This window comes from Danio rerio, chromosome 14, assembly GCF_052040795.2.
Source record: "Danio rerio strain M-AB ecotype USA chromosome 14, GRCz13ab, whole genome shotgun sequence".
Classification (NCBI taxonomy): domain Eukaryota; kingdom Metazoa; phylum Chordata; class Actinopteri; order Cypriniformes; family Danionidae; genus Danio; species Danio rerio.
Window position 1 is genome coordinate 46,247,445 of NC_141034.1, and position 27,980 is coordinate 46,275,424.

A 27,980-nucleotide genomic window follows, 5' to 3' on the forward strand; every position below is an offset into this window, starting at 1 on the left:
CTTTATATATTTCGGCTTAAAATATTATTGTTCGCTGTTCTCTATCATCCTGAGGCCACCGGGCGGCGGTGAGCCCGGGTGCGAGGTCCCTATCATCGCTGCTTGCAGCTTTAATTATTATTATTATTCTTCTCTCCAATGAATCGCGATTTTGAGGGGCTAAACAAGCCCGAAAACTCACGCAACTTTGCACACGCCTCAGAAGTGGCGAAAATTTACGTTTTTTATGGTCTTCGGAAGTGGGCGTGGCAAAATGACTCGACAGCGCCACCTAGAAAAATTAAACGGACGAGCCACCGATCCACGAATCACGCACATGCACGAAAATTGGCACACACCTCAAACATGCCAAAACATACGAAAAAGTCTCTTGGAGCCATATCTCAAACCCAACAGGAAGTCGGATATTTTGTACTTCCTGCGGCGAAAAAGTGGCGATTTTGCCATTTTCAGGCGTTGTATTTTAACGAACTCCTCCTAGGGATTTTATCCGCCCGACACCAAAATTGGGTTTTGTCATCTAAAGGCCTTGGCGATGTTAAATTGCGAAGCTTTAGAGTTTTCGTTGATGGGCGTGTCCGTGGCGGCCTCTCAAACTTTGATGATTCGCCACAAAACAGGAAGTCGTTATAACTCAGGCATGCATTATCCGATCTGCCTTAAATTTCACACGTTTGATAAGAGTCCTGACCTGAACACGTTTACATGCCCATATCCAGATATGGTTATAGCGCCACCTGCTGGCCACAGGAAATGACATGTTTGACACTGTAACAAACTCCTCCCACAAATTTTTTCGTATCAGCACCAAATTTGAGTTGTGTTATCTGAAAGCTCTAGCGATGATGTATTGTGAAGATCTAGAGTTTTCGCAGAGGGGCGTGTCTGTGGTGGCATGACAAACCTCAACGCTTCGCCATGGAAAAGGAAGTCCTCATAACTCAACCACACAAAGTCTGATCAGCCTGAAACTTCACATGGTTGATAAAAGTCATCTCTTGAACACATCCACATAACAATATTGAAGTGGGCGTGGCAAAATGACTCGACAGCGCCACCTACCAAACTTAATCAGACGAGCCCCTCATATACGAATCACGCACATGCACGAAAATTGGCACACACCTCAAACACGCCAAAATACACGAAAAAGTCTCTTGGAGCCATATCTCAAACTCAACAGGAAGTCGGTTATTTTTAACTTCCTGCGGCGAAAAAGTGGCATTTTTGCCATTTCCAGGCATTGTATTTTAACGAACTCCTCCTAGGGATTTTATCCATTCGACACCAAAATTTGGTTTTGTCATCTAAAGGCCTTGGCGATGTTAAATTGCGAAGCTTTAGAGTTTTCATCGATGGGCGTGTCCGTGGCGGCCTTGCAAACTTTGACGATTCGCCACAAAAGAGGAAGTCGTTATAACTCAGGCATGCATTATCCGATCTGCCTCAAATTTCACACATTTGATAACAGTCCGGACCAGAATATGTTTATATGCTGATATATAGATAGAGTTATAGCGCCACCTGCTGGCCACAGGAAATGACATGTTTTACATTGTAATATACTCCTTCAGCAAACTTTATTATATCAGCACCAAATTTGACTGATGTTATTTGAAAGCTCTAGCGATGATATATTGTAAAGATCTAGAGATTTTGCAGAGGGGCGTGTCCGTGGCGTCATGACAAACCTCAACGCTTCGCCATGGAACAGGAAATGCTTATAACTCAACCACACAATGTCCGATCTGCCTGAAACTTAACAAGGTTGATCATATTCCTCTCCTGAACACATCCACATAACAATATTGAGTTTGCCATAGCGCCACCTGCTGGCAGAAGGTAGTTTGGCTTGTAACTCAGCCAAATAATGTCTGATCTACCTAAAACTTCACATGGTTGATTAAATTCCTCTCATGAAGACATCCACATTGCAATATTCAGTCTTAGTCATAGCGCCACGTGCTGGCAACAGGAAATTTGGCTTATAACTCAGCCACACATTGTCTCACCTGCCTGAACATTTACATGGTTGATCAAAATCCTCTCCTGAAGACATCTACATGCCAATATTGAGTCACAGTCATAGCGCCACCTGCTGGCAACAGGAAAATACATATAACTCAGCCAAACAATGTCCGATCTGCCTGAAAATTCACAAGGTTAATAAGATTCCTCTACTGAAGGCATCTACATGCCAATCTTGAGTCAAAGTCATAGCACCACCTGCTGACAGGAGAAAGTTTGGCATAAATGTGTGATTTTTCTCAGGTTCTTTATATATATCGGCCTAAATTATTATTGTTCGCTGTTTTCTGTCATCCTGAGGCCACTGGGCGGTGATGAGCCCGGGTGCGAGGTCCCTATCATCGCTGCTTGCAGCTTTAATTCTTCTTCTTCTTCTTCTTCTTCCGCGGAATGAATCGCGGTTTTGAGGGGCTAAACATGCCCGAAAAGTCACGCAACTTTGCACACGCCTCAGAAGTGGCGAAAATTTACATTTGTTATGGGCTTCGGAAGTGGGCGTGGCAAAATGACTCGACAGCGCCACCTAGAAAAATTAAACGGACGAGCCCCCGATCCACGAATCACGCACATGCACGAAAATTGGCACACACCTCAAACACACCAAAACATACGAAAAAGTCTCTTGGAGCCATATCTCAAACCCAACAGGAAGTCGGATATTTTTAACTTCCTGGGGCGAAAAAGTGGCGTTTTTGCCATTTCCAGGCGTTGTATTTTAACAAACTCCTCCTAGGGATTTTATCCGATCGACACCAAAATTGGGTTTTGTCATCTAAAGGCCTTGGCGATGTTAAATTGCGAAGCTTTAGAGTTTTCGTCGATGGGCGTGTCCGTGGCGGCCTCGCAAAATTTGACGACTCGCCACAAAACAGGAAGTCGTTATAACTCAGGCATGCATTATCCGATCTGCTTCAAGTTTCACACGTTTGATAAGAGTCCTGACCTGAACAAGTTTACATGCCGATATCCAGATACAGTTACATCGCCACCTGCTGGCCACAGGAAATGACATGATTTACGGAATTATAAACTCCTCCCACAAATTTTATCGTATCAACACCAAAATTGAGTGGTGTTATCTGAAATCTCTAGCGATGATATATTGTGAAGATCTAGAGTTTTCGGAGAGGGGCGTGTCCGTGGCGGTATGACAAACCTTAACGCTTCGCCATGGAACAGGAAGTCCTTATAACACAACCACACAATGTCCAATCTGCCTGAAACTTCACATGATTGATAAACGTCATCTCTTGAACACATCCACATAACAATATTGAAGTGGGCGTGGCAAAATGACTCGACAGCGCCACCTAGAAAAATTAAATGGACGAGCCCCCGATCTACGAATCACGCACATGCACAAAAATTGGCACACACCTCAAACATGGCAAAACATACGAAAAAGTCTCTTGGAGCCATATCTTAAACCCAACAGGAAGTCGGATATTTTTAACTTCCTGCGGTGAAAAAGTGGCGTTTTTGCCATTTCCAGGCGTTGTATTTTAACAAACTCCTCCTAGGGATTTTATCTGATAAACACCAAAATTGGGTTTTGTCATCTTAAGGCCTTGGTGATGTTAAATTGCGAAGCTTTAGAGTTTTCATCGATGGGCGTGTCCGTGGCGGCCTCGCAAACTTTGATGATTCGCCACAAAACAGGAAGTCTTTATAACTCAGGGATGCATTATTCGATCTGCCTCAAAATTCACACATTTAATAACAGTCCTGACCTGATCAGGTTTACGTGCCGATATCTAGTTACAGCTATAGCGCCACCTGCTGGCCACAGAAAATGACATGTTTGACACTCTAACAAACTCCTCCCACAAACTTTCCCGTATCAGCACCAAAATAGAGTGGTGTCATCTGAAAGCTCTAGCGATGATATATTGTGAAGATCTAGAGTTTTTGCAGAGGGGCGTGTCTGTGGTGGCATGACAAACCTCAACGCTTCGCCATGGAACAGGAAGTCCTTATAACTCAACCACACAATGTCTGATCTGCCTGAAACTTCACATGATTGATAAAAGTCTCTTGGAGCCATATCTCAAACCCAACAGGAAGTCGGATATTTTTAACTTCCTGCGGCAAATAAGTGGCATTTTTGCCATTTCCAGGCGTTGTATTTTAACGAACTCCTCCTAGGGATTTTATCCTATCGACACCAAAATTGGGTTTTGTCATCTAAAGGCCTTGGCTATGTTAAATTGCGAAGCTTTAGAGTTTTCATCGATGGGCGTGTCCGTGGCGGCCTCGCAAACTTTGACGATTCGCCACAAAACAGGAAGTCATTATAACTCAGGCATGCATTATCCGATCTGCCTCAAAATTCACACGTTTGATAAGAGTCCTGACCTGAACACGTTTACATACCGATATCCAGTTACAGTTATAGCGCCACCTGCTGGCCACAGGAAATGACATGTTTTACAATGTAATATACTCCTTCCGCAAACTTTATTATATCAGCACCAAATTTGAGTGATGTTATTTGAAAGCTCTAGTGATGATATACTGTAAAGATCTAGAGATTTTGCAGAAGGGCGTGTCCGTGGCGGCATGACAAACCTCAACGCTTCGCCATGGAACAGGAAATGCTTATAACTCAACCACACAATGTCCGATCTGCCTGAAACTTCACAAGGTTGATCATATTTCTCTCGTGAACACATCCACATAACAATATTGAGTCAGTCATAGCGCCACCTGCTGGCAGAAGGTAGTTTGGCTTGTAACTCGGCCACACAATGTCCGTTCTGCCTGAAACTTCACATGGTTGATAAAAGTCCTCTCCTAAGCACATCCACATAACAATATTGAGTCAGAGTCATAGCGCCACCTGCTGGCAGAAGAAATTTTGGCTTATAACTCAGCCACACAAAGTCTGACCAGCCTAAAAATTTACATGGTTGATTAAAATCCTCTTCTGAAGACATCTACATGCCAATATTGAGTCACAGTCATAGCGCCACCTGCTGGCAACAGGAAATTACATATAACTCAGCTAAACAATGTCCGATCTGGCTAAAAATTCACATGGTTGATAAGATTCTTCTACCGAAGGCATCTACATGCAAATCTTGAGTCACAGTCATAGCGCCACCTGCTGACAAGAGGAAGTTTGGCATGAATGTTCGATTTTCTCAGGTTCTTTATATATATCGGCTTAAATTATTATTGTTCGCTGTTCTCTGTCATCCTGAGGCCACTGGGCGGCGGTGAGCCTGGGTGCGAGGTCCCTATCATCGCTGCTTGCAGCTTTAATTTCCTTTTGTATTTTCTTGTTCTCTCAACTTCTGTCATTTTTGGCCATCCAGACAAGAAATGTTCAGTTAACACAACTTTTGCTCTGGTAACATATAATTTCTTAGTACTAATTTCCTTTTGTATTTTCTTGTTCACTCAACTTCTGTCATTTCAGGCCATCCAGACAAGAAATGTTCAGTTAACACAACTTTTGCTCTGGTAACATATAATTTCTTAGTACTAATTTCCTTTTGTATTTTCTTGTTCACTCAACTTCTGTCATTTCAGTCCTGCAGACAAGAAATGTTCAGTTTGCACAACTTAAAAATATTTGTTGTGCTGCAGGTGCAGGTTTCCAGAAAACTACTAATGTTAAGTTGACTCAACTAGACATTTTTTGTTTCACTGACAAATTATTTTCAGTCAGTGTAGCTGATGTTTTCAAAAGTTGAGTAAACAAGAAAAAACAGAAGGAAATCAGTACTAAGATTTTTTTTGTTGAACTGGCTTAAAATTTTTTACAGTGTAGAAAGGCTGGTAGTTAAGGTGGCATACACGTGACATCACGTGACATACATCTCAACCAGTAAAATTTCTAATTCTTTCACGTCATTTGGGAGACAATTCCAAATTCTCTAAGGAGCACAGTAACTAAAAGAAGTGCCCCCAGATAACATCAGGTTTACAGAGTGAAATTCTAAAAGTCCAGCGCTAGAAGAGCGTAGCAAACGATTTGGATTATATTTTGATAAGCAGTCAGAAATTGTCATATTGTATAGTGCCTTATAACTAAAAAAAGAATCTTAAAATCTATCCTTTAATGCACTGGTGACCAGTCTAATTCTATTAATGCTGGTGTGATGTGTTCTCGTTTCTTCAATTTCATAAAAACTCTGGCTGCAGCATTTTGTATCAGTTGCAACTTCCTTATAGAACCCTTATGTCACAGGTGTCAAACTCAGTTCCAAAAGGGCAGCAGCTCTGCACAGTTTAGTTCCAACCCTAATTAAACACACCTGATCAAACTAATTGAGTCCTTCAGGCTTGTTTGAAACCTACAGGTAAGTGGGTTGGAGCAGGGTTGGAACTAAACTGTGCAGGGCTTCGGCCCTCCAGGGATTGAGTTTGACAACCCTGCCTTAGGTAAACCAGTATAGCACTGCAATAATCAAGCCGAGAGAAAATAAAAGCATGAATTAATTTCTTAGCATCATCAAAAGATGGGAAAGAACTAATTCTGGCAATATTTCTCAAATGATAAACAATGTTTTTGTAACTTGATTAATATGAGATTTAAAATTAAGATGACAATCGAAAGTAACACCCAATTTCTTCAATTCTTTTTTAGATTGTAAACCTAAAGAACACAATTCTGCTTCAATCCTTTCTCCCTTAGGTTTTTTTGCCCACAATATTGGACATGCAGTCTGACAATTATTATTATTATTATTATTATTATTATTATTATTTATTCCAGCAGTGTCTCTGAGCTCAGCAGAAATGTATAACTGTATGTCATCAGCATAAAGATGATAATTCATGCCATATTTCTGAATTATACTACCCAAGGGAAGCATATATAATGAAAATAGACTTGGGCCTAGGATAGATCCTTGAGGAACTCTATATAATTTATTATTTCTGTGATGTATATTCATCTATATTTACTAAAAATGTAATTTTGGTAACATATGTACTGTATTAAACCAATTTAAAACGTTCCAACCTACAATTTTTTTCCAGTCTGTTTATCAAAATGCTATGATATATATGCGAGTGAAATAACTCACTCACTGTTTCACCATTTGTAAATAAACCAGCATTATTTGTACACCACTTATTGTTGTCTGTACTCACTTTGGAGTACAATTTTTTTGAATTTCCATTTTAACCAAGTCCTCAATCTAAGTGTGCAACCCCAATCCCCTAGACTGCCCTGGGGTTGGAACACTGTAAGAAAGTGACTTACTGTAAGAGCAACGTTTATTTTTTGAGTGAAAATAAACGATCATGATATCATTTTTTGTCAATACTGCACAGTCCTACTTCCTATTACACCAAAACTGATGAAAAGGCAGAGTACTGGAAAAAAAAAATCTCTGCTTTAATACCATAATACACTGTCTATTCTGATGAGTGTCAACAGAGTTGGAAGATTTCTTTGCTGCTTACTTTGCTGCTGGTTTGTGTATGTGTTCTCCCAGAGAGTGTGTCTGAGGCTCATCCGGGATTTACGATAGCCACATCCATGATGATCATGGGACTCAGTGGAGCAGCATGTGGATCATCCATGAGGATATGAGGGAAAACAGGAGCAGCTTCACTCATGTGGCACACACAGTCTACAGACAAAAGAGTAAGTGGTTGCAAGTTACAAGACAAGCTAGTTACCTATGCTACAAGTTGTTAAGAAATAGCTACATTGAAGACATTTAAAGGGTAAATCATGACCTTTTAGTCACATTAGAGATTGCACTATATAATTATACATTTGGAAAAAAAAAAGGGCAGACAAAAAAAAAAATGAAATTTAACTAAAACATCTAAAAAGCACAGCTTTAAAATGTTGCAATAAATACAACTAAAACAAGATAACAATTAAGAAATAAAATCAATGCTGAAAACCAAAAACTGCAATATACAGTTTTTTTTAGAAACAACTGAGGCATACATTTAAAAACCGCAACATTTATTCAAAACAGATTTTGTTTTCAACATTTGTTTAAACAACATAAACTGTAACTTTTAGTCAACATAATGCTACCTTTTTGTAATTAAGTTAATTATTAAGCCATGATATTATTCATTATTAATTTCTTCCAAAAACATAATTCTGACTAGCACTGGCTATCGATCCAAATGTCCTGATTATATCTGATTCTGATTCACAAGCTTTCTTTTAATTTCTAATCAATTTCTGATTTGATTAAAGGGCACCATTTTACCCCCCCCCCCCCTTTCAAGATTTAAGTCTTTTGTGTCTCCAGAATGTTTTTTAACTTTCAGAAGGATTTTCTGCTTTCAACACATTGTAGCTGTTTTTGTTGCCTTTAATGCTAGTCCGCCCACCATTTCCATGTTCCCAGATAAACAGCACAGTGACAGACATGAAGGAAGCAGATCTCACGTAATGTTTGTGAGAAATACTACAATAAGAACTTTCCCAATGATTATTTGATGTATTTGTTGTGGAGTTAATGAGTCGATGAGAATGATGAGTCCCACACAATGTCGTTACAAAGTTCACGCACACAGAGACACACACAGCACATTTAACTTCACACTGTTTTTACACGCAAATGTGACAGGATGCCTGCAATATAAACTGCTGTATGGATATCCGTTATGTTAATGTACAAAATAAACCTGATTTAAAGTCCACAAACCGAGCCTAAAGTATCTTCTTTTATAATTGTACTGACATGCGGCTGTGGTGACAAAAATGGTAAAATCACTGTAATTACAATCATGCACTGTTTTAAAAACGTTTTAAACTTGTAAAACTCATTCTTAGGTTGCTGATGATCACAGAGAGCAGAACAGATCTTTTAATCCCAGTTGCTTTGTGCATCTCCTGTCTTGTTGGTGTGATTATATGCGTTACTAAGGAGACATGTTAATACATGGCTGTCAATCAATTCGGTAGGGGGTGGGGGTGGGAACTGCACTTCTACATCACATTGCAGTGGACCTCAAAATGGGAGGGATTTGAATTCTATTTTAACAATAGGAAATTTAAAAAAAGAGACTTCTTGTGTTTCTATCAATCCAATATGAATGTGAACACACTATACCTACACACAGTTTTGTCCAAACAGCTTACAAAAGAGGATTTGCATCAAATAGGTGCCCAGTAAAATAATTCCAGAAATTAAATTTTGCATGATATTTTCATCAGATTCAAAACATATTCTCAGGAGATGTGTGGCTTTTGACCTATTACTTTCCTGGACTTGCTCCAGGACTAATTTCCGATATTTGTTTATGAAATAATAAAATGTTTAATGTGGTGCTATTTTTTTAAATATAATACTTAAGCATATATAACTTTTTAAACAGTATAAAGTCTGGATGATGGATAGTAAAGTCTTCTTTCCAAGAAAACATGAAATGTGAATGTAGACCAAATTATTCAGCAAATGTTACTGTTTTATTTTGGGAAGGTCATTTTTGAGAAATGCCTCTGACAGTGAGGAAAAAAAGGACACCAATATAGTCTCATAAAGGTCTTAGAGAAATCTTATTTTGCAATCTTATTTTACTTCAAACCTTTATCAAACTTGACATATAAACTCACGAGACACTTGAATATGAACAATTTTGAGACTCGATAACAAATCGGCCACATTTTATAAAACAATTATTCTAAACTTGTATTTATTCCTGTCCTATTCCTGACCTTAAATTTTTTTTTTCTTTTTCAAATCCACATGCAATACAACATTTTCCTCAATCACCAGATAGTCCTGAAACTGACTGCTAGATGGTCTGAAAATGTCATCCTAAGCATAGAAACTATAAGGGACAAGTATATGCACCAAGGCAGCCTCAGTGGAGATGGGTGAAATATTGCGTCTAACCTACATCATCTCTACAATGCCAGACACAATCTCCAGCTGACGTGTCATGGCATGTCATTTACATAAAGTAAACATAGACTTTTCTGGATCTCAAGTTCACTAGCAGTTACCTCTAAAATAATACGTAGACTTTTGCCTAATCACATATTATTAACGTACCAATGTATTATGCTTTTGTGTAATCATAGGCATTCCACACAACCAGACATACAATAGACTTGCATGGGAAAAAATAAGTGTAAGCACCAGAATGCCAACGTCATCAGAGAATGTTCACTGTCTGCTGCCTGTGTTTGACTTTCTGACCTTACACTCACACTCCAAAGTGTTGCAATGGTGAAAAAGCTCTGAACACAGATATAGAATTAACCTTCCCAAAAGGGCCGCTCACTGACAGGCAGTACTGGAATCTAGTCATAACCTTCGCAAGTTGAGAGGGCGAATCCAACACTGAGAGGAATGCCCAGAATGTGTCACTTTTGAGGGGTCACTGCTCATACGGCCAAATTTGGCGGCATCCAGTCTCACAGCCATGACTTTCTACAATACTGTGAAAACATTGCAAGCTAGAACATTCTTCAAATTGAACTACAGTTAGACAAGGTCATTGGCTTTTACCACTCATGCTTGTGAGAACCACGTAGGGCTGCTCGATGAAATAGGAAAACCCACATTTATCACAAATTCACATTTATTAATTTATTTTGGTAGATTATTTAAAATGATCATGAGTGGGCCATAAGGCCAATACTTTTTTACTATCCATTTATTCATTGTTATATCCATCAATCTATAATATATTTTTCATATATGTGAGCAATATCACACTCATAGCAGTGCGATATGGCTGTATATCGTCACTGGTGGGACTCTGACGCACGCAGTACGCTATATTATACAGTATATGGCACTGCTACGAGTGTGAAACTGCTCAAATATATAAAAATATATTAAAGATATTGAGTGTGAGTGTGATATTACGTTTATACAACAGTTTGATGACATGATCGTATATATAAAAAAGAAAATCAAACACAGAGAGTCTAAAAACCCTTTTGTAAAAGGAACTACTTTCTTACACCATTTATTAACATCTATAGCTGACGTCAGAGCAGCAGAAGCCATTACCAATCCACCAATGTCACTTTAGTATTTGTAATCTAGTATTAGAATGATTCTCTAAGCGTAATGTCTAAAGTGAAGACAAAACAGGTGATTTGGCTCACATTTTAAGATTATAAGTTTTAATATTATTTATCTTTATAAATAAACTGCATAGTTGCAATCTAAACAACTTTATGAAAAAGCCTCAAAAGTTCATTATGTCGTCCAACAGCTGCAATTGTCAAACTGTAAAGTGTCCTCAGCTTGTTGCTATATGTGGGTGGAGTTTTAAGGGGGAGAGGGTGTAGAGGCTGGACGAGTGCTGCTACTGGCAGAATATTGCACGGCTGTCAGCCAATCCGGTTCAAGAACCAGACAGAACTATATTTTAATCCCAGTCTATATCATCATTTATCTATCTGATATTTCATTCTTCTAATCAGTCTATCGTTTTTCTATCATGCCATCCAATCGTCCATCCATACATCCATCCATCCATTAATCTATATAATGAATGCATCAATCTACATAATATAATTTACTAAGAGCATCCATTTTTTATTTATTTATTTATCTATTTATTTATTTACTTATATATTTATTTATCTATCTAGCTGTGGCGAGGCAGTGGCGCAGTAGGTAGTGCTGTCGCCTCACAGCAAGAAGGTCGCTGGATCATTGGTTCAAACCTCAGCTCAGCTGGCGTTTCTGTGTGGAGTTTGCACGTTCTCCATGCCTTCGCGTGGGTTTCCTCGGGGTACTCCGGTTTCCCCCACAGTCCAAAGACATGCGGTACAGGTGAATTGGGTAGGCTAAATTGTCCGTAGTGTATGTGTGTGTGTGTGTGAATGTGTGTGTGAATATTTCCCAGAGATGGGTTGCAGCTAAAAAGGGCATCCGCTGTGTATAATATGTGCTGGATAAGTTGTCGGTTCATTCCGCTGTGGCGACCCCGGATTAATAAAGGGACTAAGCCGACAAGAAAATGAATGAATATCTATCTATCTCTGATCTTTCAATCTGCTAATTAATCTGTTTTCTTTCTATCATGCCATCAATGTGTCTACCCATCCATCCATCCATCATTATATACATCAATCTATAAAATGTATACAGTATATCAATCTATATATTTACTAAAGAGTATACATTTATGTATGTATCTATTTATTTATCTGATCTTTTAGTCTGCTAATCCATCTTCTTTCTATCATGCCATCCATCTGTCCATCCATCCATATAATGTATACTCTATATCAATCTATATATTTACTTAAGAGTGTCATTTTATTTATTTGTCTATTTATCTATCTGATCTTTCAGTCTGCTAATCCATCCATCTTCTTTTTATCATGCCATCCATCTATCCATCCATCCATCCATCCATCCATCCATCCATCCATCCATCCATCCATCCATCCATCCAGATAATGTATATCAATCTTATTTCTACCATGCCATCCATGTCCATCCATCCAACAATTCATCTGTCTATATATTTATTTATCTATGATAGGCATACACCTATAGATTATTTTAGAGATCATGAAATTTCTAAATTCTCAAAACTACGTCAGAATATGTGAAGAAAATAGAAAGAAAAACATATTAAAAATAGTTATAAACAATACAACAGAATAACAGTATACAAATGAAAGAAACCCTAACAATTGAACTCATGTTTTCATTATCAACTATTTATGTTCATTTATTATACAACAAATTTGGGTTAATGTGAATAATCAAAACCTAACATTTGGAGTATTTCGAAACATTTTTGCAATGTATTTGTCCATTTAGGCACAAAACTCAAGATAAAAGATGACTTACATGTGCATGCTCTGCTCCGTCTCTGAGGCTAAGCTCATGCACAAAACAGCACAACTTCCTTTTCACGCTTTTGTAAACACAAATGAATCGAATACACTTCAATAAATCAAGCATGTCCCCTGCTGCAAAAGTCACATAACATGATTTTACCGATTTCCATGTGAAACTGGATTTTGCTGAGGAACGAATGCAGACTGCTGAAAAGGGGGAAGGATATGACGTAATAATCACTGTAAAGTATAATCAATAATAATCAAAAATAAATGTAAATAATCTGTAACAAGGTGGCGCAGTGGCTAGCACTGTTGCCTTACAGCAAGAAGATCACTGGTTCGAGTTCCGCCTGGGTCAGTTGGCGTTTCTGTGTGGAGTTTGCATGTTCTCTCCATGTTCGTGTGGGTTTCCTCTGGGTGCTTCGGTTTCCCCCAAAATCCAAAGACATTCGCTATAGGTGAATTGAATAAATTAAATTGGCCGTAGTGTTTGTTTGTGCATGTGAGAGTGTATGGGGGTTTCTCAAAACTGGATAAGTTGGCGGTTCATTCCACTGTGGTGACCCCTGATGAATAAAGGGACTAAGCCAAAGGAAACTGAATGAATGAAATGTAAATAATCAATGCAAAGTTGAGAAAAACTGCATTTTCTAATTGTACACCTTGGGCATTGAATAACTTACAAAATGTCTTAAAACTAAATAATATATGTGTATTTTGATGCAATTTTAAGTCATAAAGAGAGTGGTATTGGAAGCATGCTTGTTTTTGTTGAGAGGACTGATGAAATGTGGATGTTGTTTTGTGGTGTTTATGTATTTTAAAATTGTTTTACTGCAGGGTTATCCATGCTTGGTTCTGGAAAGTTTAACTTCAACTCTAATCAAACACACCTGAACCAGCTAATAGACTGATTTTACATGGCCACCATATTTAAAAGCGAAATCGAGGCTGTGGTGGGAAGAAACCCAGAAGTATCGCATGGAGTTACATAGGAGCATTGTGTACCTGGCTGTATATCTTATCAGCGAAGAGAAAGTGACACCAATTTATCAATTGAAAATTAAAATGGGACATCAGACCTTGTATTCAGCTAAATTAAGGGAAATGGCACTAGTTAACAAACGTTTTCTTTGCTAAACGCACATTTTAGATACTATTTATCAAACTCAAGATAAAGAACTGATCCTTTTTACTATATTAGACTTAAATTTTGGCATATAATCTGTAACAAAGTGAAAAAAAAAAACATTTCCCGTTAACATATAAGGCACTGTTGATGGCATTCTTAAACAGCGCTGATTTGCCATTGTATTCATGTGCTCAACAGAAATGACTGTGCTTGGCCAAGATTGTCATCAGTTCACCCACCGCTGTTTACTGAGTACTGTGGACTGCATCGTTTTATCGCTCACAAGGTTACATAGACTGAAGCAGGAAAGCGTCGTCACAGTGTTTACCTGGTGCCATGAACTGAAGCCTAGGAGAACACTTAAGTGTGTTAGTCTAAAAGAGACTGTGATGTTGTTTGATGCCTAATATGCTTTTAATTGTTCAAATTAAACTTACTGAATGATATTAAAGTGATGTTTACACCATTTCTGTTTTTTAAAATCTCGGGCAACGGGTTTCTTCCCACCACAGCCTCGCTTTGGTTCTTTAAAATGGCAGCCACGTGAAAGAAGCATATACTAGAAACATCTAGGCAGGTGTGTTGAAGCAAGTTGGAGCTAAACTCAGCAGGACACCAGCCCCCCAGGACTGACTTTGGACACCCCGTTTTTCTGTATGGCTTTTACCTTGTCCAGGTCTCTCATGTAAAAGAGACTTTCCTGGTTAAATAATAGTAAAATAAATAAAATAAAAATAATAATTGTATCTGAATTATTATCATTGGAGGTCGAATAAGAATAGCAGAATAATAAACTGTAAAAAATATCTGTAAATTAGCAGTTTTCTGTACTGTGTGATTAAGTTCTGTATTTGTCCCCATTTATTTATGAGTTTGATGGGACCTTGAACATCTTTTAACCTTAAAAAGTTTTAAAAAGTCACTTTTATTGACATTTTTAAAAGCTTAAAGTGATATATTGAGTGGGTTAGTGTTTTATATTAAAGTACAAAATCTGTATAATAAACTGCCCGTAGATTTGTATTATTATTTTACAGACTATTTTCTCTTTTTATTATTTCTTATTGTATTATTTTAAAAACTATGAAGAGTAAAAACTGTAGAGTTGAATATTCAACATACAAAAGTGTACAGAGCAAAGATTAAGGTCCCATAATGCAATTCAGAACAGTAAATAAACAACAACAAAATTAGTGAATCACAAAATACAGAAACTGTTAATTAACACATTTGTTTACAGTCTAGAACTAAGTTTCCCTTCAATTATCAAGCTTTATCCAGCTTTGAAAAAACAATGCATGGATAATGTCTCTGATAATTATTCTGATAATTCAGTTTAATTAGGAATATTTGGATAGCTCCAAGATCATCAATGAATCTTAACAAATAAGACTCTTAGCATTCAGCCCTTATGAGTCTGTGTTTTACTTTGACATCTGAATAATAAAAATCCTCCCAAAAATCTAATGACTGAAAAGCATTGCAAGAAATGATCTGTTTTATATAGTGCATATTTGGACATGGAAAAAAGCTGCATATTTTAATAAACAGCAATATGATGAGAAGGAATGAGAGAGGTGTGAATAAAGTCACACCTCAAATGAGGCACAACATCAGCCGCAGGATATGGAATAATGCACCGGATGAAACAAATGTTGGAGAAAAGGAGAAACAGACAGATGAAGCGAGCAACACAGAGAGAGAGGCAAAGGAAGAGAGAAAGCACAAGCCAAGGGAAACACCTAGGGATGAGGCTTGACGCTGTGACAGCAGTAATTGAACTGAAGCCGTCTCTTCAAAACTCCCAGCTAAAAGTCCAACACAATTACAATTGTTCAGATCACAGGAAGAAGTCTTTCTAGGGTCCTCCGATCAACGTGCCGCTCTCCCTCTGTTCCCTTTGATTCTCTTCTGGCACCAATTAAAACTGAGGAGATAGCACGAAAATGTGCTGCATGCTTAAAAAGAACAAGAAGAGGACGAGTGGGTGTATGTGGTGGGGGCACAAGTTTTATTTCCAAAAAAAAAAAAAAAGGCACAATCAAACTCATTTGAATACTTCATTTGTCTGACAGCATGAGCATCAGACAGTTCTTCGCATGTTTGAAGGCCCCGAAGCTCTTTGAAGCTAATCTTGGATTATAGCAAATTAAGCAAAATCCTACTCTACACAGAATGCGAGTGAAGATCTTAGGGATAAAGAAGGTAGGTTTAACTGCAGGGCCCAGCCTCTCTTCTTAAGATTTAGCAAACAAAATCACTTCCCGAACTTTGCGGATGATAGCAGCTGGAGCATCAGTTGGACTTTCTGATCATAGAGCCTTACAGCAAAACATCAACTGTGCTCAAATGTAACCAGAGATAATGAGTGCGCTGTCGAAAGCTCCCATAGTTTGGATTAGTCTTTTTTCGGTGCACTCTCATAGAAAAGTAAATAGATGTTTATAGTAAAAGTTTATAATACAGAGCTTTTAGGTTCTTGATTTAGATTGGAATAGATGGTGGTTTGGGATGGATGGACGGTGTTTTGGGAGGGATAGAGTGGGATATATGGATTGGGATGGGTGGATGGATGTATTGGGATGGAATGGAATGGGTGGATTCGGATGGATGGATGAATGTATTTGGATGAATGGATTGGGATGGATGGATGGATGGATAGTGAATGGTGGATTGGGATGGACAGACGAATGGATGGATGGATTGGATAGATGGATGAATAGATAGATTGGAATGGGTGGATTAAGATAGATGAATTGGGATGGGGCGAAGCAGTGGCGCAGTAGGTAGTGCTGTCGCCTCAAAGCAAGAAGGTCGCTGGGTTGCTGGTTTGAGCCTCGGCTCAGTTGGCCTTTCTATGTGGAGTCTGCATGTTCTCCCTGTGTATGAGTGTGTGAATGTGTGTATGGATGTTCCCCAAAGATGGGTTGTGGCTGGAAGGGCATCCGCTGTGTAAAAAAAATGCTGGATAAGTTGGCGGTTCATTCCGCTGTGGCAACCCTGGATTAATAAAGGGATTAAGCCGACAAGAAAATGAATGAATGAATTAATAAATTGGGATGGATGGATGGATGGATGGTTGGATGGATGGATGGATGGATGGATGGATTGGGTTGGATGGAAGGTGGAATGGGATGAATTAATGGATTGTGATGAATGAATGGATGCATGGATTGAGATGGATAGATGGATTGGGATGGATGGATTGGAATGGAAGGATTGATTGGGTTGCATGGAAGGACTGGAATGAATGGATGGCTTAATATGGTTGGATGGATGGATGGATGGATGGATGGATGGATGGATGAATGGGATGAATTAATGGATTGGGAGGGATGAATGGATGCATGGATTGGGATGGATGGATTGGGAAGGATGGATGGATTGAGATGGATGGATTGTGGATGGATGGATAGGCATGGGTGGATTGACATGGATGGGTGGATGGATGGATGGATAGATTGATGGATAGATGAATTGATGGATGGAAAGAGGGATGAGTGAATTGGTATGGATGGATTGAAATCAATGGATTAATTGGGATGGAATGACTGAACCATAAACTGAATATTAGACGGATAGATGAACAGAATAATAAGTGGACAAAAATAACTGACTGATAGATGGACTAACAACAATGAATGGATGCATGGATGAATAAAATGACAGCAAATGGACAGACCAACAACAAGATGTAATGACAAAAGATAGAACAATAAGAATGATTGGATGAATTAAATGACAGTACAAAACACACACAAACACACACACACACACACACACACAAACACACACACAAACACAAACACAAACACACACACACACACACACACACACACAAACACTTAGGGGTATAACAGCACGTCACTGGGGAAGTACCCTTTGAATTATATATTTGTTCTTTATTTAAGATTCATAGTAGTATAATAATAATCATACTAGATACTATTCTGCACCTTTTTACAATAGTATCTGGATGCAGCCTTTATAATGCAAGCCGAGATTGTATCACTTAGCAATGCAATGTAAGTCACAATGCACTCAACGGTTTAAGCAACGTCACTGTAACAGGTAGGGTTAGGGGTGGGGTTAGGTGAGCGCATTAAAAAGCATTGGATGCAGCTCAGATTGCTCTGCAACACCTCTGCATCCAGACCCCTCTCCCTTTTTAAAGTATTTTTGCCATTTTTAATTCTTTAATGCACTTCTATGAGCATTGGATGGAGCACAAGTGTGAGCTAAGGCATGATTGACAAATGAGTGACTGATTGCCATGGAAACATGAACAGTGTTGTGCACAGCATAAAATATCTTGTCTCTTTGAATTTAAATCATTCTGCATTTATATATGTTGCTCCAAAATAAATAAATAACTCAACATATTGTGAACACAGCGGTTTAACGTAAAAGCATGGAGGATGAATTTACATTTTATGAAAAGTGCAGGGGACATCTCCCACACAACCCCTGAATATTCTACCATGGATGAATGAATGGAATTCAATGATTAATATAATAAATGATGATATAATGATAGATGGATGGATGGATGGATGGATGGATGGATGGATGGATTGATGCATGGATGGATGGATGGATGGATGGATTGGAATGAATGGGTGGATTGGGATGGATGGATAGATGGTTGCATTGAGATTAATGGATTGGTATGGATGGATTGATTGATGGATGATAGTTGTATTGAGATGGATGGTTTGGGATGGATGGATGGATGGATGGATGGATGGATGGATGGATGGATGGTTGCATTGAGCTGGAAGGATAGGGATGGACGGATGGGTGCATTGGGATAGATTGGAATGAATGGGTAGATTGGGATAGATGGATGGATGCTTGCATTGAGATGGATGGATTGGGATGGATGGTTGCATTAAGATGGATGGATTGGGATAGATGGATGGTTGCATTGAGATGGATGAAATGGGATGGGTGGATGGGTGGATGGATGGATTGAGATGATGAATGGATGGATAGCTGCATTAAAATGGATGGTTTGGGATAGATGGGTTGGGATGGATGGATAGACATAGACACAAAGACAGTCAGACATCAATCAACTCACATTCTACATCAAGAGCTCAGGTAGTGATGTCATAAAAATGATCATGTCCGATCAGCTTGTGAATACTAACAAATAAGCCATTACACATATAATGCACACCATATACCAATCTCCATCAACAGAAGCACATTTTGGACAGACATTTGCCCACCGCCTGAAGGGCCACTTTGTAAATTAGAAATGTTAATTTCAAATTTGTTACCCTAGTTTAAAAACCCATTCCTTTACCATTTCCTCCCCAAGTTTGTTGTGATTTTTAAAATAAGTTATGTGCTTCCTTACTTTAATAAAACCCTTAAATACCCTACCATCTGCTGCAAAGATATCGTGGCATGCTTGCCTTCAGGGTAGAAAACTTAATAAGCTGTGACATATTTTTCATATGTTTGATTACTTTCCTTGGATTAGCATGTGCAGCTAGATGCATGCAGCAATTTGCTTTAATATTATCAAAAATAAAGTAACTTTTACATTGCAGTGTATTCCATTCCCCACGGGCCCAAAGGCTAACTGTGAGGAGAGACTATATAAATAAACCAGTTATTAATCAAGAGAAAGAAACATGTTTTTGTATACATATTCTGAAACACCTGTGCAGATTACTGATACTAAAGGAACAAATTACCCACTACCAATTTATCTTAAAGAAATTAATTAACAAATAAGACAAGACGTTAATTTGATTTCCACACTTAGATGCTAAATATATGTTTTACAGCTCATAACAAAATACTTTATTTTCCTTTTTTTTTTCACAAACTTGTTCCCCAAGGCATGAAACTGTCACCAGATGACAGTTTGTTTACCACAGCAGATTTCACAGTAAATTTGCTAACTATGAGATGACACTCTCTTGATGGGTTGTTTATAATACACTCATATATTCAAAATGGAAAACAACAATGGCATTGTATGCTGAAATGGCTTACATTGTACACTCTGTGTACACTACTGGTCAAAAGTTTGGGGTCAGTATGATTTTAAATGTTTAACATAAGCTTCTCCTGCTTACAGCTGCATTTATTTAATCAAAAACACAGAATAAATATTAAAATTGTGAAATATTATTGCACTATAAAATAACTGTTCAAAAGTAATTTATAATTTAATTTAATATTTATTCCAGTGACAAGATGAATTTTCAACTTCATTTCTCCAGTCTTCAGAGTAACGGGATCCTTCTGAAAACAATTAATCAATATATTATTATTATTATTATTATTATTATTATTATTATTATTATTATTATTATTAGTAGTAGTAGTAGTAGTAGTAGTAAAAGCAGTAATGACTGAGGTTATAATTTCATTTGAAATATTAAAAATAAATAAAAATTATTAGTTAAAATGTGTTATTTAAATTTTTGTAATGCATAATTAACAATTTAACATTTATTTTACATATAATAAATGCTTGATGAACAGAATGATTTTCTTAAAAATGTTACATAAAAACATTTAAAAAACTACAAAAAAAAAAAAAAAATGACCCCCAAACTTTTGACCAGTAGTGGATTTTTACTTAAATAGTGGTAAAGGCTCACTGTATACGTAATAATTTTTAATCAAAATTATTAACACTGTGTGTTACAGTGATACTGGTTGCTTACAAACTAAAACACACACACACACACACAAAACGTTGTGACATACAGTTGAAGTTAGAATTATTAGCCACCCTGTATTTTTTGCCCAATTTCTTTTCAATGGAAAGATGATTTTTTTTCAACACATTTCTGAAAATAATCAATTTAATAAGCAATTTCTTATAATTGATGTATTTTATTTTTGCCATGATGCCATTTAAAGGCTTAACTGGGTTAATAATTTAATTAGGCAAGTTAGGGTAATTAGGCTCAATTCTGAAAATGTGCGCCTATATGCATTTCTGGAGAGCTCCAAATAGATTCCAGGAGCTACGTTTTTTTGTAGTTTTTGTTTTCACAAATCACAAATGCCATTTGAGCCTGCTCTTCTCAATGAAATACAACAGAGGCTGCTGTCGTCTGACTGACTAACCAATCGACTGACCCAGCCTCCTCCATTCCTAAACCTAACCAATAGTGTTTTCAAAAGCAATCCGGCAAAAAAAAAGCCTGGTGATTTTTACGGAGGTAAGCGATCGGTGGGTAAGTGTGTAAAGGAACGACATCATACCGCCCCGTAGCGTTCGTTTTAAAGCTGAAATGCAGTCATGCATACTTCTGGCTACATACTTTGCAATCTCCAGAAATGAATATAGAGAAACCTTTTGATATATACCCTATGCTGGTAATTAGGCAAGTCATTTGCTTAAGGGGGATAATAATATTGACCTTAAAATGGTTTTAAAAGCATTAAAACTGCTTTTATACTACCTAAAATAAAAAAAGAGACTTTCTCACGAAGAAAAAAATATTTTACATAATACTGTGAAAATTTCCTTGCTCTGTTAAAGATCAGTTGTGAAATATTTGAAAAAGAAACACAGTTTTTGTGTTTGTGTGCGAATGCCAGAGTGTATGGGTGTTTCCCAGAGATGGGTTGCAACTGGAAGGACATTCACTGCGTAAAATATATGCTGGATAAGTTGGTGGTTCATTCCGCGGTGGCGACCCCTGATGATTAAAGGGTCTAAGCAGAAAGAAAAATGAATGAATGTATTTGGTTAAGGAAATGAGCTACTTTTAGGCTGTGTGTCACTTGCTGTACAGTGGTCAACATTTGAAGTGAATTAAACCTTTGATCAAGTTGTTCTAAAACAGTTGAACAACACTTATTATTGTCTTAGGACATTATTATATAAATATTATAATATTTATATAATATTATATAATATTAAAAAAAAAAAAAAACATATTGAGCCATTTCAAATGTTGACTACTAAATGTTTTTCCTTTTTTTTCACTGACATTTTCCCAAATGGACTTGTACAAAAACTGTCAACCACACTGCTTAGCAAGCATGACTAAATGGGTTAAATTCTGCATGCATCGGCACATTACCCTTAGAGACCCAAGAGCACAGTAGCATGAAGTCCAAATGAACTAATCAACATAGATATCGTGCTGTTATTAAATAATATATTTAAAAAAGCATGTAAATCTAAAAATCCAAACAGGTCAGTGTGTCCGCACACTGTAAGCATCCTACTGTGAACTCACACGAAGCCTTTATTTGGCTGAAAACAGGCTTTAGGAGTGTTAAAGTCTTGTTGTGTGAGCTTATGTGTGTATGTGTGTGATGTGTGTGCGTGGTGTACCACTCAGAAGTTCCTCTTGAGCACCACTTCTTTCTCGGCTCTTAAATGGATTTCACATCATTATGCTCATGCCCAGAGAACCCAGGGCCAAATCAACCAAAAAGAGTTCAGCCATTAAAACGCGACATTTCCACGGCTCTTAAGGCCCTCTTCCCTCATCATTAAAAAGGCTGTGACTCACAGGAAACTGACTGACGGATGGGTGCAGCCCTCAGGTCATTGCCTTTGCCTCACATCCTCAACACAAACACACACACACACCACATACTGAAAACCCTGCGTACAGGTTCCGGGCTTTAGATAAAAACAATCTTTCCTCAAAAAAAAAACAGTTTATTTATTTATACTCTGAAGCCCTTTGAGGAACCGCTGACCTTAAAACTGACCAGCACTCTCTGGAAAAGAGGAAGACCCCTCAGGTCACATTATTAATACAGTCATTCTCAGTAAAATGCACAATAGTGTCTTTCCTTTGTATGCGGACACACAGCAGCAGTAGTTATGCCCGCACTGCACAATAACTTGGAAATAAATGAAACGGAAGATGTGATAATCTGGTCCATTGTGCTGTTTTCAATTAACTACAGCACGAAGATTGCCATTAATCATCCAAAAATAAAAATCCTGTCATCATTTGTTCACCATTATAATGGTGGACCTTTTCTTTCTGCTTTGGAGAGATATTAGATAATGTACTGACCACAAGGGAGCACACAGTGTTATGAAACAGTTTGTATGACTAGTGCAAGCCTTCTGAAGTCTTAACACAGACTTCCTTTGGACTGTAACTACTGAAACCAGATCATTGAAGCTGTTAATATCACGTTCGTGGTAGGGAAAAGGAGAGAGGACTCAAGTGCAAAGAAATAATGGGTATTTATTAATAATAAAATAAAAATAAAAGGCAAAACAAAACTACCCCGAGGGGGAAAACATTAACAAAAGACAAAAACTTGGCTGGGCTGGCCAGACAAGGCGAGACTGGAGCAGGAACACAGGGAAGTGTAGACAACGAACTGGCCCAGGACTGAAAACATGAGGGGATTATAAAGCAAAAGGTAAATTGGCACACAGGTGAACATGACAAACTAATAATTAGTTAACAAGGAGGGTGGGACTAGACAATAGACGGGACAGCGCATGACACAGAGAGACAACACAAGCCATGCGCTCAAATAAAACAGGACCAGAACATGCAGCCAATGAGAGAACTCATTAACCGCATGTTCATGACAAGACAAGCACAACACTAAAGCACACGACAAAAGCACGTGACCACAATGTAAACACCAAGCCACGTGCTTTGACAACAGACGCAAGACACGAGCACACGATGAATGAAAACACTTACCGTGCGCTCACACACGCAGCGTGCATGCTTCATCCCAGCGCCGTCCAAAACCGAAACCAACAAGACTGAGACGCTGAGAATGAAACGACACACTGCAGACAGACGAAAACACAAACACGAGTACAAGCGCGCGCCAGAGCCCGCAGAGCACACACGGAGACACACACAATGACAGAAACAAGTGCTCGACCCAAGAAAACGTGAGCCGAGCACAGCAGGACAGGACTAGACATAACTAGTGTCCGGATTCTGCCCTAACCCTAACCCAAAACAAGAATTTACATGACCAGAGTGGCAGAACCCTGACAGTTAGGCCTGAGTGATTAATCTAAAATAATCGAAACTGACATTCAGAACCTAAAAGCGATCTAATTTTTCCAGGTCTTTATTTTCAATTACTTTCCCACTCTTACCATGTGTGGAGTCACGTGATGCAATTTGTTAAGGCTGAATTATACTCGTTATATTATGATTTATACTTATTATATTAATATGATATTACATTTCTGAACTACTGTATTTTCATTAACTAACGTTAAATAACATGAACAAATACAGTAGTAAATGCATTGTTCTTTGTTTGTTCATCTTAGTAAATGCATCAATTAACATTAACTAATGAACCTTATTGTAAAGTGTGACCATTATGATAATGCTATGAGAATACAAAAGAATATGTTTTATAGCATTATCTGTTCATTTTAGACCCGACACACAGCCGAGAATTAATGTTTTTTAAGCCCAACCTCAATTCTATTTTTGTAGCCCTACCCCTTCCTCTTGGCCCTTAAAACAGAGTGTGAAGAGGAAGGGCTTCAAATTGTACCTCAAAGAATTGGGACACCACTACAGCACCTGCACACATCCTCATATGTCATCGCGCTCTCTTGCTTCATTTGAGATCAGACGATCGCAACAGTTGTAATTTTTCCAGTTGTGTTATTTTTTGGTATTTATCTTCAGGAAATCAATAAAGGCATATATCATGTTATCATAACAATATAATGTGGCAATAAGATCGTAACTGTACTGTGTAATTACACCATGGCCATATTTATCTATGTAAACACACCAAAAACAACATTAACATTATAGCAGACATTTTAAAAAAGGTCATTCCCAGCCACTAGAGTTTTCTGACAGGGCATTCGAGTTTCATCGAGTGTCAGAATGTTGTGGGACTGCTGTACAGGAGTTATTATTATGGATTATAGACAGCAATTTTTTTATTTTATTTTATTATTATTTTTAAAGCATGATGATAAAACACTAATGTGGTTATGAATATATTAAAACATATGCTTGTTTGTCATAAAAATTCGTAATAATGACAAAAAAATTAAAATAAAAAACTAATTTGTGGATCTTATTACTTCCGGGTGCAGCTATGCTGCTGTTGTGGCTGGTGTATTCTAGGAAAGTTCTCACCCTTTGGTTTCCAGTGTGGTCCTGAAAAATCTTGGTTTGAAGGGGTATTTACCCCTTCACCTTAGCCCTACGATTTAAAGCTAAAGAGAATTGGGACACCCCTACTCCTTCACATGAGAGCACAAAAGGTGGAAGGGCTAATAGGTAGAAATTGGATTGAGCCTTAGGGTGCTTTCACACCTAGACTTTTGTTTCGGAACCTAATCCTGAATGAGGTGGTCACGACTCGATTGAAACGAACTCTGGAGTGGATCGATTGTAGTGAGAAATCGATACGATCCAAGCTCGGCTATATTACAGTGTTTTATGGATATGTAATATGTAATAGACATACGGCAATATGAAGAGAGAATAGAGTAGGGTGGGAGGTCATTCCAGACATCCCAAGTCTCCCGGAAGTCCCGCAAATGCAGAGACTCCCGGATGCCCGTAAACAAGTGATAATCTCCAGGAAATTGCATTTTCCTCCCGGTCCTCAAATATTTCACGCACTCTTCTCACCGCTCCCCAGGAAAGTTTACTCACACATGACTTGTTTTTGCTATTTTGGTCCGTTTACAAACTTTGCCGTGTGAAAGCGAACTGCACCAAGAACAAAGAGCTGCATTGTAACAATTGTAATGCCTGTTTCGGCACCAAATAATCGATTCACAGGTGTGAAAGCACCCTAAGTCAAACCTCCCTGACTCATCCTTTCTCTTTTCTGCTTCATAACTATGCTCACAATAAGACCATCATCATATTATATAAACTTTAGTTTTGTTGCCTTGCAAAACTCGTTGCGTGTCAACACCTTTATTTTAAAGGCTGTCATTCCGATTTCACAGCACATGAGCTCGTGCATTTTATCGGTGTGCATGTAAATGACTGGGATTCACAGCAAACACAGCATGTGTGAGGCACACGGGAATGGTTTTCTGCACACATGCATCGATTTGTTTTGACCAGCATTGTTTCAATTGCGTATAGAGAATAATACCTGTGCGTTTGCAAAAGATGGCAAATGTGAATGACCCCTAATGTTTTTGTTCTGGGAGTACCACACTAAATGAATTCCCTTGCATAAAGTAAATCATATTTTTACTGGGGCACAGTTGATTTTTACTAGGGCACTTTTCTTTTTTGCACCATCTCTCTGTGCATCTCCCCAGCAAGATGCCGCTCTAAGCGATTGCCCATATTACCCATGCCTAAATCTGCCATTGTGCCTGACCATTTGAACCTGCATATTATTAGATCAACAATTATGACAATATCATAGACAATAAATATTAGCATACTCCTAATTTTAATAACTCACACACAACCTGTTTGACAGTTAAATTATAGAAAAGGGGTTGTGCCTTGAAAAATTTGCCAAGGAGCGCTAGGCTTTACTATCTATTAAAACTTATGTAACGTTTTGGTCTGTTTTCTTTTCTCACACAGATTGGGAATGTACTGTAACACATTTGTCATACCTCTATAGCTTCATTATATTGAAGAGAGTGACCTGGATATTCTTCTAAAAAAAAAGAATAAATAAAAATTCACCTCCTTTGTTCCAGTAAGAAAATAGTCATATATGTTTAAATGATTGACATGAGATGGAGCAAATAATGACACGCTTTCATTTTCAGGTGAACTACTGCTTTAACAGTAACTGTTCCGGGATCAGAGTGGCAAACCTTCACACAGACTTTCTGACAGCCAGACAAAAAGACAGAAAATGTTTAGAATCTCTGCAACCTCTCTCTCTCTTGCTCTCTCACCCTGTTTTTTCTGATCTGTAGATGAGTGGGAGTGTTCCCCTGAGTGTGTGTGAGTGTGTGTGCGCATGTTTACATCCACACACTCAGGGTTAGGGCTCTGTGGGGGTGTTAAAGTGGGGCACCCTCCAACCTTGCTCCTTGTCCCTACGGCAAGAGAGCTGTCAGGAAGAGTTGGGGGAGTGATGCGTTGCCCCATCACCCCTTCATCCCCTCCAGCGCCAACAGAGCCTCTCCAGCCTGATCTTTCCTTCATTCTCTCCATCCCTAGGCTGTAGTGTCTGTTTGGCTGTTTGTCGGCGTGCAGATGCTTCATGCCCACTCAAAGCACCAGGCAAACGGCATTCTGGGGGATTTACAGGCTTTGAAATCGGCTGTCAAACCGTCACTATGAAACATGGAGCCGTGGAGAAAAATGTGCCAAGAGAGTCACCCAAGTCTCCCGAGATAAGAATTCACTCAAGGCAGAGGGGAGATGAATTTGGGACCGGCGAAACTTTGACAAGTAAGCAAGTAAAAAATATATGGTTGTATGTGTGTGACTAGAACATCGGTATTTCATTCTCCACAGCCCTTCCGCAGCGCAGGACAGTTTCCCTGGAGGAATACTGAATGCACACAAACAGAACAGAGAGGCAAACATGACAGGATATGATCCTTACAGGCTCACATCTGCACTTCAAAACCCAGCCTTTCATATTCAAGTCAAACTTGAGCCTTATGGCCAATAGGAAGCGAATATGGGGTTGTATTAACTGACTTAACACTTCATGCTCTTTGAGAACTTTTAAAGAGTGTTAGTATATATGGCATGAAAGGTTTTCCCAAGTCAACTTAAAAAAAAAAAGTTAAACTTTTTTGTACATTAAAGGAGATTTCTATAGTGTTACATCATACAGCTTTATGTTACTGTATGTACCACTGTCTGTGGAAACCCTTTATGAAAAGATTCTAGCTTTAGATTTCAATGTATAAAGTTTTGTTTAATAAAAAAAGATGGCGCAGACTATCTCTTCCCAATACGTGCTTTGGAACAAGCACTGAGGATAAACTTCAAGGAATTCTGTCATCATTTGCTCACCCTCGAGTCTTTTCAAAAATAGATTATTTCTTCTGCTGAACAAAATATAAAACAGTCTACAGAATGCAGGTATCCAATAAGTTTTTAAGTTGAGTTTTACATTTTTACATTCTGATTTCCATAGACTAATTTCCAA

At 38.2% G+C, this 27,980-nt stretch overlaps 1 protein-coding gene across 6 annotated transcripts in view; it reads right to left on the reverse strand.

Moving 5' to 3' along the window:
- The window catches only part of LOC147834029 (uncharacterized), a 1,152,336-nt gene that overhangs the window by 189,486 nt on the left and 934,870 nt on the right, over positions 1–27,980 (reverse strand). For 2 of the 6 annotated variants that reach the window (XR_015507934.1, XR_015507925.1), the window contains exon 4: positions 7,447–7,616. The gene's annotated coding sequence lies outside the window, so the exon portion shown is untranslated. Of the gene's footprint in view, positions 1–5,796; positions 7,617–27,980 lie in introns of those variants that run through there. The other 4 variants (XR_015507927.1, XR_015507923.1, XR_015507930.1 and 1 more) reach the window with 2 other exon arrangements.